Source organism: Zingiber officinale, chromosome 6B (genome assembly GCF_018446385.1).
Source record: "Zingiber officinale cultivar Zhangliang chromosome 6B, Zo_v1.1, whole genome shotgun sequence".
Lineage (NCBI taxonomy): Eukaryota > Viridiplantae > Streptophyta > Magnoliopsida > Zingiberales > Zingiberaceae > Zingiber > Zingiber officinale.
Window position 1 is genome coordinate 88,196,930 of NC_055996.1, and position 20,697 is coordinate 88,217,626.

Genomic DNA, 20,697 nt, shown 5'->3' on the forward strand with positions numbered 1-20,697 from the left:
TGATTTTTATTTACGACACTCTCGCTTAGGTCATGTTTCAGCGTCTCGTTTGCAGTGTTTAGCCTCTACAGGAGCATTAGGACCTTTAAAAAGTTCTGATATTTTTTATTATAGTGGTTGTAAACTGGCCAAATTTTCTGCCTTACTATTTTCTAAAAGTCTTTCTTTTTCTTCTGCTCTATTTGATCTTATCCATTCTGATGTGTGAGTCTCCTATTCCTACAAAAGGAGGTTTGAGATATTATGTTTCATTTATTGATGATTGCACTTGTTACTGTTGGGTTTATCTTATGAAACATAGGTCTGATTATCTTACAATTTTTAATAATTTTAGAGTTCTTGTGAAAACTCAACATTATATTGTCATAAAGTGTTTTCATTATGATTTGGGGGGGGGGGGTGAATACACTTCGAATCAATTTTCACATTTACTTATTTTTGATAGTACTATTCATCAAACTTCGTGTACAGATACCTCTGAACAAAATGACGTGGTTGAACGAAAACATAGACATCTTGTTGAAACAGTCCGTTCATTTTTATTGTTTGCCAGTGTTCCTAGTACCTTTTGGGGGGAAGCAATCCTTACTGTTGCTCATGTCATTAATAGAATTCTATGATTAACAACCTCCTCGGTTGTAACCAAGTAATTCATTGTGTCTCTTCCTTTTTAATTTATTTACTTTGTCTATGCAAGTGTTTGATTTAATTACGCTATAAAGAACAAGGAAGGTTTATTTTTTATTACAGGGCTATCCCCCCCCCCAGTCAGTCGCTACATGGATCAACATATCTGAATCAGAAGAGCTAGAAGAGGAAGTTCCTTCAGGAGAATCCATAAGGGGCAAATAGCCAGCAGAGGGCGAAGCTTGCGCGACTTCATGATACTTTAACAGGGCTTCCCCCCATTGGTTCAAAATATTTTCCTTCAACTGAGTGCTTTTGGAAAGGAAGGTTGGGGTGATAGCCTTACTGCAACAATAAGTGAATATCATGAGAAAAACCTTTACAAATGATCAATGGAGAGATAGAAAGTCCTTACCAAAAGTGGTGCTTAACCCAAAGTTAATCAGGGTAAGCCCAAAGATGTATAACAAGTCTTCTGTGGTTAACTCAGATAGGTTGAGTTTTAGACCTTTCAGTTTCTCCAGAGTCTGGTGTAAGGATGGATCTGTGCGGATATTATCCAAATTTGGGATAGGGGGAAGATGTTGCTACTAGGTTATTAGGCGAGGCAAAGAGGTCGGGAGTAGAATGAAGAAGTATTTATCTCTCCATTCACCCTAGGCTGAAATCCTATCAAATAAAGTCATCTTAGGAAAGGCGTGGAAATGAAATAGGCCACCCATCACTTACTAAGGATAGAAGTAATGATGAAATAGACTAGGAGACAAAGGGAGGTCAAGTAAACTAAAAACAATAGTGACACCACTTAGAATGTGGATGGAATTGAGGAGGATTTGATGGAGCAGAATGCCAAAATATTGGCTGACAGCAATAAAGAAAGGATGAAGGAGGAAATGGAGTCCTGCCACAACCTGCTCCATAAAGATAACAATGCTTTCTACTAGGGGAAGATGAGGGTGATCTTCACTGGTTGGTATGACTATGTAAGAAGGTAGTCCGTAGTTGATATTGAGGTCGTAGGCATCAATGATGGTGAAGTTGGAGGGGCATTGCATATACCACTCACTATTTTCAGCCATTTCAAGTAAAAGGAAGAAAAAGAAAACGAGAGAAATAGAAGGTATGGAAGTAACGAAGAAGAAGCGACGAAGAAGAAGAAGAAGAACTGAGGACGTTAGGGTTCTTAAGGATTTCTTATGGAAACCCTTTAAAGGTTGCCTTTTGGGCTCCTTTTTGAGCAAAGCCCTCGGATCATAATAGTAAACATGTGGGCTAAATTATGGACCATAAGATGATAAGGTGAAACGATGGGTATAGGAAAGGGCATATACTCGTAATAACACACACACACATGTCACCAACCAAAAGCTTACATCGATAATTGATTCGACAGGTAGTCCTCTTGAAGTGTTAGCACTTTTATCAAAGTAAGCCATGTTTTTATGCCACCCTTTTAAAAAGCTCAACTGGTCCTAAACTCGAATAGGTTGTTAAGGTAATGGAAGAGGTAATGACAGGAAACCCGATCGGATTCATTCCTAAATGACATATGTCCGGGCGGATTTGATACTGAATGAAGTTTAGCTTAACCGGTTCCAAATATTTTTATGGCTCACTTGGTCTTAGAGCCTGGACGAATTGTAGGTCGAACGATTTCTAAAAGTTGTTGTACCTATTTAAGTTAGTCACACCTCAGTATGGCCCGGTCGGATTTAGTCCGGACAAATTTAGGATATCTTTAGCGCATACCATACATACTCGTGAAAAATAAAAAATATGAGTTGTTCGGCAGTCAAACATTAAAGTGAATTCAAGTAACGAATTAGCCAAAAGTTTAGTTACATGGATTGCAAACATAAACACAGAGTTCTAGTGCATTGAGTAGAGGAAAAGGGGGTACAAAGTGAATCAGAATAGTCGAGGAAACAAATCGGGCGGAGCATTATTGTTTATCCTCTTACGGTCAAGAAAGTGGACAGGGGGATTAAAAGCTAAGTAACCACCTTCCTTTAATTGCTCTATTGTGCCCTTCGCTCTGAGAAGAAGTACTTTGCTAATGGAGTGAGCAATGGGCACATTGAATTTAGGTGTTTTGAGAAGAGTGGTCGTCTTTACTTAGAAACGCTCATCTTCTCCCGTCCGATAAGCTTCCAACTCCACCTGGACAACTGCTAGTTCAACTGAGATACCCACCAGTTTAGACTCTTTGGTGGATAGCGAGAGATGGGTGGTCACTAGGTCCAAGCATAAAGTATTTCGCTCAGCATCTCGAACTACTAATTCAGAAACTTTAGGAGTTAACTCGGCGTCATGGAAAAGCTTTTGTTCCTTTAGTTGAGAGGATAGGCGATCAGATTCTATAATTTTTTTCATCCAACTCTGCCTTCATATTTGCCCGGAGGGCCGCCTCTGATTGAAGTTTAGCCTCAAAGGTGTCTAGGGCAGTTTTTAAGCTAATCACCTTCTCAAGTTCGGTCTTCGCCAATCTCCAAGTCTCTTGGAGCAAAGTTTCTAGCTCACTCAACCACGCAGAGAAGGGAGCCATTGCAGCCTCAAAAATATGTTGCTTCAGTGATTCATTTTCCTGTGCTAGAGAGTACAATTGTTGGGTGACACTCATCTTAATCGGCCAGCTCTAAAGGAAGGGACAAACAGCATTAGAAACAACCAAGGTGAGAAGTGGTATGCTAAGATACTTCATCTTGGTTCGTATGAAATCATAGTTATTTGCTAACTCCCTAGGAGTTAGCTCGCTATGCCGGTTTATAACGTCCTCCCAAGCTTTTGTTAAACGACCCCTTAGAAGTATCTGGCCGGTCGGGATAGTTGAGGGAGAAGTTGTGGTCTGGGCAGATGACACATCGAAAGCAGTTGAAAATTGATGGGGTCATCTTAGCACGGAGAGATATGACGAAAATGGGGTCTATCGACTCTTCTAATAAGGAGATCACCTCCTGTGTTCGAGCGAGATCCGGTATGGGACTGGTAGAAGGAAGGGAGGATAGGTGCCACTCAAAAGATTGCTCTTGTATCTCTTCCCTGATGGGATCCTCCTAGGTGAGAGATACTTGAGTGGAAGGCTCTTCACTGAAGGGTACTTCAGCGAAGGGTGCTTGTCGTTCGGGGACCTGGACATGGGCAAGCTTATGCTTTTTGGGTCTCTTTAGGGAGGCACCCTCCCCTTCTGAAGGAGAACCCTCGGGCACTGAAACTGAAATGGAAGGCAACTCTTCTAAGGCGCTAGCCACGCTAGACTCAACTACTCCACTAGAAGGGGTGGTCGGTTGTAAGTCTCGCTCGACCTGTAGTTCTCACTCCTTAGTGAAGATTTCCCTCTCTTCCATGTCGATAGAGTCATCAACTATAGTAGAGAAAATGACATTCACTGCATAAAATAAAGAATACCTTAATTAGTGATAATACAATGTCCAAGTTATCGAAGCTTACTAAGAGAACCAGGAGCTTCTTTTGGATAGGACTCAAGCCAAACAAGTGCAGGAGGCCTTCGTGTAACTACTGATGGATTTTAAAGCTTTGATTGCTCAACTTGGGAAAGTATGAGATATAAGTAGTATCATATTTGTAATTCCCTATATTGGAAGGAGAGGAAATGAAGATTGACATTCAGTCGGCCAAGAGGCGGGCTCAACCATTTCAAGGAAAAAGAAATGTGACTTCCAACTCTTGTTTAAAGAAGACATGTTCTCGAAGAACACCAGCTTAGGGTGAGATTGAAAAAGAAAGACTCCCGGTTTTGATTTTTGGGATAAAAAATAGGAAGATGTGTTGAGGTGTAGGGGGAATGCTATATGGACAAAATAACATGAATGTGTCACATAGGGCACGGATAGCATTCGGGGTGAACTGTTGTAGAGGGATGAAAAAATACTGACTCATCGTTGACAGGAATGGGGAACAGGAAAATGAAGACTGGCTATTAACTGGTTTATAAAAAAGGTGATATGATTATTAGGAGGGCGATGAGGATGGGTGTTAGGAGAAGGGATAACAATTCGATAGCTCTCGGGGATTTCATACCAAGCATGGATATAAGATTTATCAGCGGCATTAAAATCCAAAAAGATTAGGGTATATTAAGGGGCAAAGGATTCTTCCGCCATGAGAAAACATGGAGTAAGGAGAGAGAGAAGGACTTACTGATGGCTATAGGCGAAAGAAAGAAGAACACCAGTGGTGAAAGGTTGTTGGAGAAGAAAGTGGGGAAACGAAAAGTAAAGTGTTGAGAATAGGTGGTTGTTTAGGGTTTTTATAAAGTATAATTCAATTATGGTTGTTGGATTGAAATGACATGCAATGGATCGTTGATTTGTACGAAGAGAGAGACCGTTTAGCTATATGAGGAGATGTGTGTCAGAAGTTATTTCAGAAAATAAAAAAGGGGGGGGGGGGTCACGTGGCATTAACTCATAAATAGACATTTATAATGGAGATGACAACCAAATTATTTCGTTGTCCATGCACCCCTCCGCTCATCCTCCATAATCTCTTTTGAAAAATTGGCCACTAGTAAGTAGTTTTTTGAAAAAATCACTAACTCCTCAAGACATAAAGGAGAGTGTAAATTCCTAGACAACCATAGTAAGAAGAGGTAGATGGTTGAAAGTAAGACTTGGGTCCAGTCAATCGACTACACCTCTTTCGATTAGACTTGAAGGGGAGGCTAGTGATATGGGTTATGACGAACGGACCCAGGGGATGACATGGCAGGTCAAGGTCAAGGTGATGTAGTGGTTAAAGTCAACGGAAGAAAAACATCCCTCACCTAGCTTCGTCAGTTACTAGCATTAGGGATTTCAAGTCTAGCCTAGTGGGAATACCAGGCAAGCGAATAAAGGCCGACCAACCCTTCAGCCAGTCAAATATATAGAGCCTAGTACTTTACCTAAAAGATAACACGGCTGCTCATTTAACAGTCGATCGGGTTTTGAGGTAGCCGCCCTCCTAGGTCGGCCGGGATGTCTGAGCGATCTCATAATCGACCAACCATAGGGTTGGTTAGAGTATGGGTTGGCCTCCTCGAGGACCGCAGATCTCTCTATGTACGTCTGGCTAGAAAAAAGGTTAGCCAACTTTGAGCCGACCAGCTTTGAAGTATTTATCCTTATATCACTACCCGGATGGATTTCTAGCAAAGCATAGGTTGCCAAATGGACTTCTAGGAAGCATGGAGCATCATATTATTTCTCAAACGGATTCCTAACATAACCAGGACATTATATTATTCTCCAAACGAAGGTCTCAATGTTGTACAGAACATAACTGACCAACTTAACACTGAGACATGTATAAAGGCGGCCAGCCTTATTGGCCAGCCAAGATATAGGCAGTATAATACATAACAGAGCAGACTATACGAAATGTAACCAAGTAGTTTAATAGAGATGGTCAGCCTTAAGGACAGGCGGGACATACTTAACAGACAACATCCTAACAACCTATCAAGATAACACTTATATGTCAGAAAATATTCTTCTGGAAATTTCTCTGGGGACCATCATGTCTCTCATCAATAGACCATTTATGGCAGCATATTTTCTCATGAACCCCAGTAATAACAGAAGCTATAAACAACAAAAGATGTATACATGTGAATAAAAGAAAAATTCATCGGATAATTATTGTACCTAACCTAACAAACTCTGGCACACTTTGTCAGTTCATGAGTGCGGAGACTAAGATGTGGTATATAAAGAGGGAGTCTTATCAATGGTGAAAATACACTCTTTGACATCTGTAATTCTACTCTCAGGCACACATTCCTTACTGTTCTTCATTCGCTTGTCCAGATTTCTATTGACTTGAGCATCGGAGGGCCTTCGCCAAGGACTCCCCTCTAGTTTCTAGGCACTGATATTTTATTGGCTCGTCTTCGTGTGCATAGGAGAAGAAGGAAGCTTTTCTGTAGAGTAAAAGGTCTTCTACCAACCAAACACCAATCTATCGTGCCAAGTGCGTCATCTCTGTAGTTTTCAGACAGGATCATTATCGAACTTTCAATTCTCAATTAAAGTTTATTTAATTGTTTAAAATTTTTATATTTATCATTTTAGTTGGTTATTATTGGATTGTTGAGGATACAATCAAAGTTTTACATTGCAAAGATATGAAAAAGATCATAGATTTAAAAGAAGGTAAGATATCTCTATTGTAATGTCCAAAATAAAGTCATGAGAGTTTAGACCCAAAGTGGATGATATCACGTCATTATGGAAATATGTGAATTCCTTTAGTCCCAACAAATGTTATCAAAGTCATAGTCAAGACCAGATGTCATGTGTAGTGGCCTTGAACAGGTCAAGGTTGTAGGTACAGCGGAGGCCGGCAAGAGGGGGGTGAATTGTCTGCAACTCAAAAGTATACCCTCCTCAAGAACTTTCAACTCAAAAATTACAGCAGCAATAATAAACAGTAAATAAAATAAAAGGAAAGGCTGGAAGACTCAGCGATTAACTTGGTTACAACCAAGACGGTTATTAATCCAAGGCGTTGGAGAAAGCGCACTAAGAAAGTCTCCTTTGCTGTAGGCGGAGAAGTCTTTTACACTTAGAAATCTCACTAGCTGCTAGGAATTGCTTACAGAGTTGATTGAACAATTGATGAATAATTCCTAGCTCCATGGGCCTTTATATAGCCTCTGGAAATTCTATCTTAGAGGTCCAAGGCACCTCCAATAGAGGTCCAATGCGCCTCCAAAGGAGTGAGCGGATAGAACTCTATCCGCAGCACAAACGGTCATCTTGACCAGATGAAGGCGCCTTTATCAAGCCTTGAAGGCGCCTTCAAGCCATGATGAAGGCGCCTTGAGCAGTGCTTCCAGCACACTTGCTTCTTTGCTTCAGCTTCCGAAGTTCCGTTCTTTTGGGTGATTGTGGCCAACCAGAATAGGGCTCACCCGAACCTAATTCCCGACCTTCTCCTCGAGCAGCCTTCCTCCCCGGCTTAACGTCCCTTGAACGCCACGCAAGTTCTTCTGGCCCACCAGTGTACTCTTCCGCAGCTCTCTCATCTTTTGGATGCACCGAGCCCGTCGGCTCCCCTCCCATGTCATCCTCCTCGCTAGCTGCGTCTTCCGCTCGACTTCCTGCGCTCCTAAGCTCCTGCACACTCAGACACAGGGATTAAACACAAAGCATGACCTAACCAACTTGGTTGATCACATCAAAACAACCACGGGGTCCAACAATCTCTCCCTTTTTGATGTGCATCAACCCAAGTTCAAATTAGGGTAAAAATAAACAAACAGTAATTTTTTTTTAAAAAAAAATACTAAACTAACATGTTAAGCATAAATTTGTAATAAACAAAATTACAACTATTTAATTAAGAGTTTAAACAAAATTTGTCAAAAATATATTTTTAAAACTCAGAGTTTTGAAAAAAATTCTAAAAAAAATTCTCTCCCTCTAAACTTGTACCTTTTCTCTCCCCATTTAATCACAGCAAAAACGGGGTAATAATAAGAGAATATGATATTTATTTAAAAAATATTTAGTAAAATATTAAGTTAGAAAAATTTCTGAGCAAGATGAATTTTTCCAAAAACTTCTAAGTAAAATGACTTAAAAAAAATCAAAGTAAAAATTTTGAAGATTTTTAAAGACAATATTTGAAAAAACTTTCAAAGCATTATTTAATTATAGTTTAATATTTTTTCAGAAAGTTAATTAAACATTGTATTTCAATGTTTTAGCTTCCAGGTCGTGGCGAGGCACTATGCCTTCTTGGTTATTGGAACAACAACCACTTCCTTAGACAAAGCTTTATAAAGAAATTTTAACGTTTGATTTTTTCACTGAAAGCCCAAAAAAAATTTAATTTAAGACAGATTTTGGAACCCAATAGAGGTTCCTTCCTACTGGATTAGTCAAATACTTAGGGGGTGCATAGTTCTTGGGAATTTTTCTAAGTTGACCTTAATGATGTTTAACATACCAGTTTAATTTTCCATAAATTTTAAGTTTTGATTTTTGAAAAACATTTATTTTTAAACATGCATCAGATTTCAATTTTTCAATTTCTAATTTTAAATTATCATTTTCTAATTTCAATTTATCTAAGATTCTATTTAAGTCAGCATTCTCTTTTTCTAATTTAAATAAATCTTTAGAAAGAGACTTGATAAATTTAAATGACTGAGTAGGGGTTAGAGCACGTACCTTACTTACCTGACTTGGTGATGCTCCCCCTCGATCGCTACTTTCTCCTTCTGATGTTCCTCCCCCTTCATCTATGCTCATCTCTGAGCTTGACTCTTCTTCCAGCTGATGGTTAGCCATTAGTGCTAACCCCGAGAAGGCTTCGACGTCTGATTCGGAAGAAGACGAATCTGACCAAGTGGCCTTCAGGTTCTTCTGTTTGGAGGAAGATTGTCGTTTTTCCTTTACTCTTTCCTTTTTCTTCAATTTTGGGCAGTCATCTTTGATGTGCCCTTCTTCGTTGTAGTTGTAGCAACGAACCATTCTTCTCTTTCGCTCATGCCTCTTTGTCTGCCAACTAAATTTATTAGAATTAAAAAACTTATTGAAAGGCTTTGCCAGTAGTGCTGCTAACCATGCTCACGGCAAAATAGATATCTGGTCTCGTGCACAACATAGCATACATTAGGCTTCCGACAACCGAAGCATAAGGAACTGCCTTCATGTTCTCTATCTCCTTTGTTGTCTTCGAAGACATCTTTTTAGATAAAGCTACTCCATGTCTAAAAGGTAGAAAACCTTTCTTGGAGTCTTGCATGCTAAAATGAGCAAGGATTATATTGATATATGAAGCTTGGGATAAACACAACATCCTTTTCATGCGATCCCTTATTACTTTGATCCCAAGAATATGTGTGCATTCTCCTAAGTCCTTCATATTGAATTGTTTGGACAACCATACCCTTACTTCCGACAACACTTTGATATTGTTTCTAATTAACAAAATGTCATCTACGTATAGTACAAGAAATATCATCATGTTTCCATCACACTTCTTGTATACACAAGACTCATCCAGACACTGAATAAATACATATGATTGGATTACTTCATTAAACCGGATGTTCCAAGATCTTGAAGCATGCTTCAGTCCATAAATTGACCAATTGAGCTTATACACTAGATGTTCTTTGTCTTTTTCAATAAACCCCTCTGGTTGTTTCATATGGATGTTTTCTTCAAGACTTACGTTAAGGAAAGCTGTCTTGACATCCATTTGCCAAACCTCATAATCCATATGAGCGGCAATGGATAAGAGTATCCGGATAGACTTAAGCATGTCACTGGCGAAAAAGTTTCCTCATAATCGATTCCCTCTTTCTGAGTGTACCCTTTCGCAATAAGTCTTGCTTTGAAGGTTTCCATCTTCCCATCTATCCCTCTTTTCCTTTTGTAGATCCACTTACATCCAACGACTTTTACACCATTTAGTGGTTCTACAAGCTCCTAGACCTTATTAGAATACATAGATTCTATTTCTGAATTCATTATTTTTTGCCAAGATGCTGCATCTATATCTTGGAGTGCTTCGTCATATATTTGGGGATCAGGTTCATGTTTACCTGGGACCAAGTCCGACGACTCTCCCAAAAACATGAATCTTTCAGGTTGCCTAACAACCCTCCCGCTACGACGAGGTACTGTCTGTTGTTGTGTATCATTTGTGATACGTGTTGTAGTTTTTTGTGATATTTCATCTTGCACTATTGGTACTAAAGTAAGCGTGTCCTCTCGCATTTCTTCTAGAACAATTTCACTCATGGGCTTATGGTTCATTACATAATTTTCCTCTAAAAATCGAGCATTGGTGCTAACAATGATCTTCTGATTTTTAGGATTATAAAACAAACCACCTTTCGTTCCCTTAGGATATTCTACAAACAGACAAACTTCTGTACGTGATTCCAACTTGTCAGTATCTCCCTTCAGCACATGTGCTGGACTACCTCATATCCGAATATGACTAAGACTAGGCTTACGCCTATTTCATAATTTCATGGGAGTAAAGGGTACTGATTTAGAAGGTACCATATTCAGAATGTACACTGCTATTTTCAGAGCATATCCCTAAAACAAATTTGGTAATTCTGAATAACTCATTATCGATCTAACAATTTTCATAAGAGTCCTATTCCTTCGTTCTGCCACACCATTCTGTTGGGGTGTACCAGGTGCAGACAATTGGGATTGAATCCCAGCATCTGATAAGTAATTCCTAAACTCTCCAAAGAGGTATTCGCCACCACGATCAGACTGTAGTGTCTTAATACTTTTACCATGACGTTTCTCCACATCAGTCTTGTACTCTTTGAACTTATCAAAGCATTCAGACTTACGGCTCATCAAGTAAATGTACCCATATCTCAAATAGTCATCTATAAAAAATACAAAATATTCGAAACCACCTCTTGCCTGGATAAACATAGGACCACACAAATCAGAATGAACCAGTTCTAACACATCTTTGGCTCTATACCCATTGGCCTTAAAATGTCTCTTGGTCATTTTACCTTCCAAGCAAGATTCACAAGTTGGAAAGTTTTCCAACACTAATGAACCCAAGAGTCCATCGGCTATAAGCCTTTGAATCCTACTCAAGTTAATATGACCAAGACTTAGATGCCAAAGATATGTTTGGTTCATTTTCGAAGGTTTCTTTCTCTTATTAGAATTAGAAGATGTGTTATTAATTTCCATTTGTTGCTTTGTGGGAGAAATTAGATTTAAAGTATACAAATTGCCTACTAATGTATCAGAATAGATAATAATCCTATTCTTCTTGATAACTACTTTGTCATCAAAAGAAATAGAATATCCATCCACAAATAATTTAGAAACTGAAATTAAATTTTTTCTAAAAGTTGGTACATAAAGACAATTTCTCAAAACCAAACTTCTATTCCTATCAAATGATAAGTAGACGTCTCCCACTGCAATAGCCGCCACTTTCGTAGCATTGCCCATGTAGACCGTTATCTCTCCCTCATATAGTCGTCGGGTTTCCTAGAACCCCTGCAATGTATTACAGACATGATCAGTGGCTCCTGTATCTACACACCATGTACTGGTAGATAACACCGCTAAACATATTTCAACTACAAGAGAATAAGATATACCTCTATTGTTCTGATTCCTACGAGGACAGTCCGCCTTCCAATGTCCCGACTGCTTGCAGATGAAGCACTTGCCCTTTGGCTTCTTCACTCCAGCTTTAGGTCCAGTACCTAGAGATCTTTTCACCTTCTTTCCTGAGTCAACCTATTTCTTCTTCTTCTTGCCTTTCGACTTAGAAGTAGAAATATTTTCAGCAAAGTGAATCTGAGAACTATGACGAAATATACCTTCTGCTGCCTGAAGTTCTGTCAGAAGTTCCGCCAACGTATAAGTTCTTTTGTTCATGTTATAGTTTAGGTGGAACTGCTCAAAACTTCTGGGTAGCGTTTGGAGAATAATATCGATCTGGGGTTCCCCATCGATTTCAGCTCCAAGGATCTGTATTTCGTTCAAATAAGTCATCATCTTTAGGATATGATCCCTTACGGGTGTCCCCTCTGACATGGTGACTGCCATTAATTTTCTCATTGCCTCTTGCCTAGCAGCTCGATTCTGGTGTCTGAAGAGTTCTTTGAGATTGTTCATCATATCATAAGTAGTTGATAATTCCTGATGCTGATGTTGCAGCACATTTGACATTGAAGCCAAAATGTAACACCGTGTCATCTCATCTACTTTTACCCATTTCTTATGATACTCAATCTCCTCTTCACTAGAATCAATATTAGGTGCATCAGGGCAGGTCTCTAACAGTACAAACTTATAACCTTCAGTAGTTAGGACAATGTCCAGGTTTCTTTTGCAATCTATGTAATTGGGACCAGTAAGTTTGTTCTCTTTCATTATAATAGCCAGTCGGTTGAAAGTCATCCTAAGAATCACAAAATAAACTTTTGGTCAAGATTCTAAATTTAGAATAATATTAATTCCTCAAACAATACTATTTAAATTTACCAACACCTCAAAACACCGTGACTTTTTACATGCCACGTTAGTGTGGATGTATACAAATTCAACATTTATAAGAGGAGGTTTTACCCATCAATTTTATTATCTTGTCATCCTAACTTTATGACAAATAAAATTAATAGTTGGTATCCCTTCCGGGCGCCCGGATCCCCTCCGGGCGCCCGGACCACCTTGTTCCAGAAAGACTCCTTTTTCCTGCAAAACAAGGTTAGTCTGAGGCAAATATATATCCTGTTAAACAAATGGTTAGCACAGTTAAAGTTCAACAGATAGATAAAGAGAGTATGACTTAGATTCCGTCTTTCCGAGACCGGAATCTAGTCACGATCTCGACTTAGATATCCGAAATGGATCTAAGCCGGATCGACTCCTAATGTCCCCTTCCCGGGAACGCGTCCTCACAGTCACTCCCCTCCAGTGACTTACCTCACTTACCTGCCAGACGTCCGGTCAGCCCGTCGACCCGTCTGGACTTCTCGCCAAGCGTCCGGTCAGCCCGTCGACCCGCTTGGACTTCTCGCCAGCTATCCGGTCAGCCCGTCGACCTAGCTGGACTTCTTGCCAAGCGTCCGGTCAGCCCGTCGACCCGCTTGGACTTCTCGCCAGCTATCCGGTCAGCCCGTCGACCTAGCTGGACTTTTCCTGCACACTTGATTAAAGTGTCAGATAACAACACAACTAACTTAACCTATTTGTCATTCATCAAAACCTGGGTTAGACCGTTAGTGCTACCCGCACCAACAATCTCCCCCTTTTTGATGGAATGACAACCTGGTTAAGTTAGTGAAAGCATATGTACGAAACAACATGCATTTGTGTGGTTTTAAAGTTAGTTTGTGTTTTCAAATTGGTTTAGCTAACTTAACCACCTAACCCTCCTCCCCCTTTGGCATTCATAAAAAAAACAAGGGAGACAATCATAGTGTAGAGTTACTGAAAACAATAACACTTAATCTTAAAAAAATAACTGAGTTTGGTTCAGAATTTAAGGAGAGAAAAAAAATACAATTTTTAAATCCAAGAAAAGATCAAGTTGACTTGGGGGAGTATAAAGTTTTGAGAACTTGTATAAAGCAGTAGCTTTTAGCGTTTAGAAAAATTGCTAAGTTTTAATTTTCAAACATAAGTGTATAAGGTCTAAATTTCAAGATTAAATATTCAAAACAAGTTTCAACTTTGAAACGCTTTTCAAACATAAGTTTTCAAAACCAAAATTCCAAAACTAAGTTTGAAAAAAAATCTATTGTTCAAAACTAATTGAAATTTATTTTTCAACACTAAGTTTGTAAAAGATTCAATTTTCAAAATCAAGGAAAATGAGTTTGAGAAGCTTAGTTTTTTTTTTTTGTAAAATTTAACCTTCAAATCAAAATGTCAAAATTAAGTAAAATCAAATTTTTAAGAACTAAATTCAGGACAATTTTCAAAGTAAAGTTAAATTAAATTTAAATTTTTACTTTTAGTTTTCAAAGGAGTTTGGTAAAAGTAAGATCATATTTTTAGAATGTTTTTGTAAAATTTGTTTTTCAAAATCAAATTTTCAAAGTTTAAAAGTATTAGATTCAAAACCTTTCAAACTTTCAAATTTTTGTAAAAAATTTCACAATTTTAAACAAGTTGTTTTTAAACTTTGATTTTCAAAATTAAGTTTAAAATTTAATTTGGAAAACTAAAGTAGTTTTATTTCTCCCCCTGAATTTGATACTTAACTTTAACCAGCTGTCTAACCAATTAGGTACTAACTAACTATCAAAAGATAGTAGCTTTCACTTGGTTAGTCAGATTAAGTTAATTATAATCAGTCAGTGTTTGACTTGACTGATGAACTTTAATCTGATTAATATCTGAATTGTATTTAACGTCCAGACTTATGCTGATGCACTGAAATAAGCATCTTAAGTCCAGACAGTTGGCCTATGCATCTCACCCCTTTCTATGTTTATCAAACACAAGCAAGGTAAACCTAAGGTGTTGGTGAGATGCTCAAAAAACTAGTCCTATGGGTACATGCTTTCTAAGGATGTAAAACTAGTCTAAGGCCAAAACTGTTTTCGAAAGTCTAAAAATGGAAAGTTTGAAAACAAACAAGTTTAGCCTATAAGTTGGTGAAATCAATTTTGAAAGTATTTTTGAAAGATCCTAGTCTATTAAGCACATCCCTAATTTTCGTCGTAAGTTGCTAAATTCACTTTCAGGGAGAGGTTTTGTAAAAATGTCAGCTAAATTTGATTTGGACTCAATGTACTTGAGTTCAATATCGCCTTTAGTAACATGATCCCTGATGAAGTGGTGTCTAATTTCAATATGTTTGATTCTTGAATGATGCACAGGATTTTTGGTTAAGTTAATTGAACTTATATTGTCAATTAATACTTTTACATTTGTGATATTTAAGTTGAAATCTTTTAGAGTATGCATCATCCATAATATTTGTGCAACACATTCGCCTATAGCTATGTATTCTGACTCAGTTGTAGACAGAGCAACACAATGTTGCTTTCTACTAAACCAGCTAACAAGTGATGAACCTAATAATTGGCATCCACCACTTGTGCTTTTGCGGTCTAATTTGCATCCAGCATAATCTGAGTCAGAATACTCTATTAGTTCAAAATTACTTGTCCTAGGATACCAGATTCCTACATTTGTTGTTCCTTTAAGATATCTAAAAATTCTTTTAACCTGTGTCAAATGGGATTCCTTAGCACAAGTTTGGTATCTAGCACACATACTAACTGCAAATAAAATATCAGGTCGGCTTGCAGTTAAGTACAGTAGGCTACCTATTGCACTTCTATAATGTTTTAAATCAATTGGTTTTCCATTTGGGTCACTATCTAAGATTGTGTTTACAGCCATCGGTGTTTTTATTTCTTTTGTATTTTCCATTCCGAATTTTTTAAGTAATTCTTTGGTGTATTTATGTTGAGAGATATAGTTTCCTTCATTTGTCTGTTTGATTTGTAATCCTAAGAAATAGGTTAGTTTTCCCACTAAGCTCATTTCAAATTCTTTTTCCATTAGATTAATAAATTCTTCTAAAAATTCTGAATTTGTTGAGCCAAATATTATGTCATCCACGTATATTTGTGCAATAAATATGTTTGTATTTAATGATTTGACAAACAAGGTTGGGTCAATTTGACCTTGTTTGAATCCTTTAGATGTTAGGTAAGATGTTAGCCTCTCATACCATGCCCTGGGTGCTTGTTTAAGTCCATATAGGGCTTTCTTTAATTTAAAAACATAATCAGGGTGTTCTAAGCTTTCAAAACCAGGAGGCTGACCTACATAAACTTTTTCTTTGATTAGTCCATTAAGAAAGGCAGACTTAACATCCATTTGGTATAGTTTAAATCCCTTATGGGCTGCATAACTTAGTAACATTCTAATGGATTCTAATCTGGCTACTGGGGCATATGTTTCGTCATAGTCAAGTCCTTCAACTTGACTAAATCCTTTGGCAACCAGTCTAGCCTTATTTCTAGTAATTTCCCCAGTTTCACTTAGTTTGTTTCTGAATACCCATTTTGTTTCTATTATTTTCTTATTCTTAGGTGGTGGGACTAGGTCCCAGACCTCATTACGCTCAAATTGGGCTAGTTCTTCTTGCATAGCTATAATCCAATCTGGGTCTAGTAGGGATTCATCCACAGTTTTAGGTTCAATTTTTGAAATTAATGAAATTTGACTTAGGTTTCTAAAGGATGATCTGGTTTGAACTCTTAAGTCTGGGTCACCAATTATTTGATCAGTTGGATGATTTGGGTTTACCCTTATTGTTTTAGGAGGTTGATTCTCTTGATGTTGTTCCTCGTCTTCATGATTTAGAGTTTGGTTGGTTTCTGGAACAAACTCTGGGGGTTGTGTAGGTTCTATGTCTTGTTTAGTTTCTTTAAATTTTACATTAGTAGTTTCTTCAATTTTTAAGGTAACTTTATTATAAATTGTAGCCTCTACTATTTAGGGAATATCCTACAAAATTCCATTTTCAATTTTAGAGGTGAATTTTCCTAAGTGTTCTCTTGTATTTAAGATAAAAACTGGGCACCCAAATACCTTAAAGTATTTTATGTTTGGTTGTTTATTATAAAATATTTCGAAGAAAGTTTTGTTATGAGTTTTATTTATTGTTGTTCTGTTCTGTACATAGCAGGCTGTACTAACGGCTTCTGCCCAAAAGTATTTAGGTAGGTTATACTCATTTAACATTGTTCTAGAAGCTTCAAGTAAGGTTCTATTTTTTCTTTCTACAATTCCATTTTGTTGGGGGGTTTTAGGGCATGAGAACTCATGATGGTAACCATTTTCTAGACAAAAACTGTTAAAGTTGTGATTTTTAAATTCTCCCCCATTGTCACTCCTAATTCTTTTAATTTTAATATCTTTTTCGTTTTCAATCTGTTTGCAAAAATTTGTAAGAATTTCAAAAGTTTCATCTTTATGTTTTAAGAATTTTACCCAAGTAAACCTAGAGTAATCGTTTATAATTATTAAACAGTATAAGTTTCCATTAATGGATTTGACTCCATGGGAGTCAAAAAGATCTAAATGTAGAAGTTCTAAGATTGAGTTAGTTTGTGGTTGATTTGTTTGTTTGTGGGTTGATTTAGTTTGTTTTCCTTGTTGACAAGCATTACATATAGTTGAATCTAAGTTAGGTAACTTCGGTAAGCCTTTTACAAGTCCATTTAATTTACTTATATTTCTAAAGTTGGTGTGAGACATTCTCCTATGCCATAACCAAGTTTCTTCTTTTTGTGTTAAATAGCACTTAATGGAAGAAATGGTTAAGTTGATGGCATAGATGTTGTCTTTTCTAAAACCTTTTAGGCTTATGGTAGGATTATCTAGGTGTTTGATTGAGCATTCTGTAGATAGAAACTTGACCTTATACCTAGTATCACACAATTGACTTATACTTAGAAGATTATATTTAAAGTTTTCAACAAGTAAGACATTTGTAATTATAAAATCTAATTTTAATTCAATATTACCTATACCAATTACCTTGAGCTTGCCATTGTTTCCAAAGGCAACTGTTCCTAGGCTTTTGTAAGTGAGTTGAGTGAACTTGGTGTGATCTCCAGTCATATGTTTGGAGCAACCACTGTCCAAAATCCACTTGGTTTCCTACAGTAAGTAGGATTTAAAGTTAATCTTTTGAGCATGCATTAATTTAAGTTTAAAATTAAGTTTAAAATTAATTTAAGTTTTTAAAATTAAAATTTTGAAGTTAATTTTTTAAGTTTAAAATTAAATTTTGAAATTAATTTAAGTTTTAAAAATTAAAATTTTGAAGTTAATTTTTTAAGTTTAAAATTAAATTTTGAGATTAATTTAAGTTTTAAAATTAAAACTTTGAAGTTAACTTTTTTTAAGTTTAAAATTGAATTTAAGTTTTAAAATTAAAATTTTGAAGTTAAATATTTTTTTTTTTAAAGTTTAAAATTAAATTTTGAAATTAATTTAAGTTTTAAAAATTAAAATGTTGAAATTAATTTAAGTTTTAACAATTAAAATTTTGAAGTTAATTTTTTAAGTTTAAAATTAAATTTTTAAAATTAATTTTTTAAGTTTAAAATTAAATTTTGAGATTAATTTAAGTTTTAAAAATTAAAATTTTGAAGTTAATTTTTTAAGTTTAAAATTAAATTTTAAAATTAATTTTTTTAAGTTTAAAATTAAATTTTGAGATTTAATTTAAGTTTTAAAATTAAAATTTTGAAATTAATTAAAAAAAATTTGAAAATAATTTTTTAAGTTTAAAATTAAAATTTTAAAATTAATTTTTAAGCCTTATTCATCTCACCCGATCTATATTATCAATCAAGGAATCCTATGGTTTTGTGAGATGAAATTGGTTTGATTACAGAGTTTTGGTTTAACTAGTGTTAGATTCAGACTTAGCTTTGGTTTCCACAAATAGGCATTCTTCGGATAAACTTCTAAGCTTGGTGAGTCACAAGGACATCATTAGAAGTAACCAACCTTTCGAGGTTTTCCGAATAGTCATATCCACGGAACTTAGTACTAAATCTTGGTCTAACTGGTTAGGATTCGTTTAAGGGTAGCTTCGGTCAGTTCCACTTGGTCAAATGCACCAGATCGAAACCATATCTTTCTAGACATGCGATGCCCAAGTTTCCCTAACGTACTATCATCCAAAAATTTCACCAATACCATGTTTCAACTTAAACTTGGTCTCTTTTTACCTAATCCTAATTACCCTGCCGGGTTGGTAAATTTTGGGTTACCCTATCGGGTAAGTTAGTTTTGGAGGTGCCAGCTATTCTGGAGCCTCCCCCTGAATTATTGGCCATTAATTTAAGTTTTGATTTTAGGCTTGTGTCGATTCTTTTTATAGTTATAGTTAACTTGGTGATAATTCTATTTAGATTTTGAATTTGATTTAGGTTTGTATTTTGGATTTTGGTTTGGTTTATTTAATTTTATATAATGTATTTTTTCTTTAGGTATATAATATTGATTAAGTCCTACTTGCGTGGTCAGACACGCTTTCGGAACCCAAGCTAGATTGGTTGACTTGTATTGGGTTATTAATGATTTGAAGGTTTTATTTGAATTCGACTTATATCCTAGTCCGGTTTTATTATAACATGCTTTTTGATTATTTAGGATTAAGTCTAAATTTTTTGATCTTGTTGTGAATTTTTCTAACATCTCTTTTAAATTGTTTATTTCATTTTTTAATGATAAATTCTCCTCCTCAAGTGTTAGATCTTGAGTTGGATTTGAATTCTTTAATTGTTCCTTGAGGTTTTGATTTTCCTCAAGAAGTGATTTGTTTTCATTTTCTAATTTAGTTAATTTACTATTTAGACAGGAAATAATTCTAAAAAAATTTTTGTTTAAATTAAAGTATACCTCATTCGGGCCTTCGGAAACGAGTACGGACTTGTGGCTTGTTTCGGACTCAGACCCGTCTTCATCTTCCGACTCGTTATCTGTTTCGGCTTCGCGGGCCATCAGTGCGAGGTGGCTCTGATGTTTCTGCTCTTCTTCCTCCGATTCGTCCGAGGAGTCGTCCCACGTTGCTTTGAGTGCCTTCTTTTTGGTTGGCTTTGGTTTGTCGAACTTTAGTTTTGGACATTCGTTCTTGTAATGTCCCTTTTTGTTGCAGCCGTAGCAAGTCACGTTCTTTTGTTCTGAGGGAGAGCTGATCTTTTGAAGATCCTTTTCCTCTTTTTCCTGGTGAACATTTTTCTTACCAAGTTCACCAGGTGTTCTTCGTCTTCGGAGTCTTGGTCGGAGTCTTCTTCAAGTTCAAGCTTGCCTTTCTTTTCTTTGGAGGAACCTGCAAATAGTGCTATACCTTTCTCGGCTCCGGCATTAGTTTGTTCGTGTAATTCTAATTCACAAAACAGCTCGTCTAATTTTAAGTTAGAAAGATTCTTAGAAATTTTGTAGGCATCCACTATTGATGCCCACAAACTATTACGTGGAAAAGCGTTTAAAGCGTACCTTATTAGGTCTCTGTTCTCCATTTGGTGGCCTATTGCATGAAGCCCGTTGAGGATGTCCTTGATCCTCGCGTGTAGTTGATTCGCTGTTTCTCCTTCCTGCATTTTTATATTAAAGATTTTGTTTAGAAGCAGGTCTCGTTTTGTTACCTTAGCGTCGCTCGTTCCCTCGTGCAGTTCGATCAGCTTGTCCCATAGCTCTTTAGCGTTTTGTGTGGACCGACTCTTTCAGTTCTTCTCTTGTCAATCCACACTGTAGAGTGTTCTTTATTTTCTGTTGATGCTTTTTCTTGAGATCTGCTGTCCGGTCTTGAGATCCACTAGATTCCGGCGTTGTCCATTGGAATTTTGTAAGGTTTCGTAATACTCATCCACTGGTCGGTAGACCTCCATGCACTTCTTCCAGTAGGGAAAGTCGTCCCGTTGAAGAGTGGAGGTCGTTGAATCCTTCTTGTTGGGACATTCTGTACACAGGTAAATAAAAAAATATCCCAAGACTTGGTCTTGGATTAGTAGTCGGGAAGAAAAGATAGAAAAAATCTAAATTCGTGTTGAACTAATTTAAA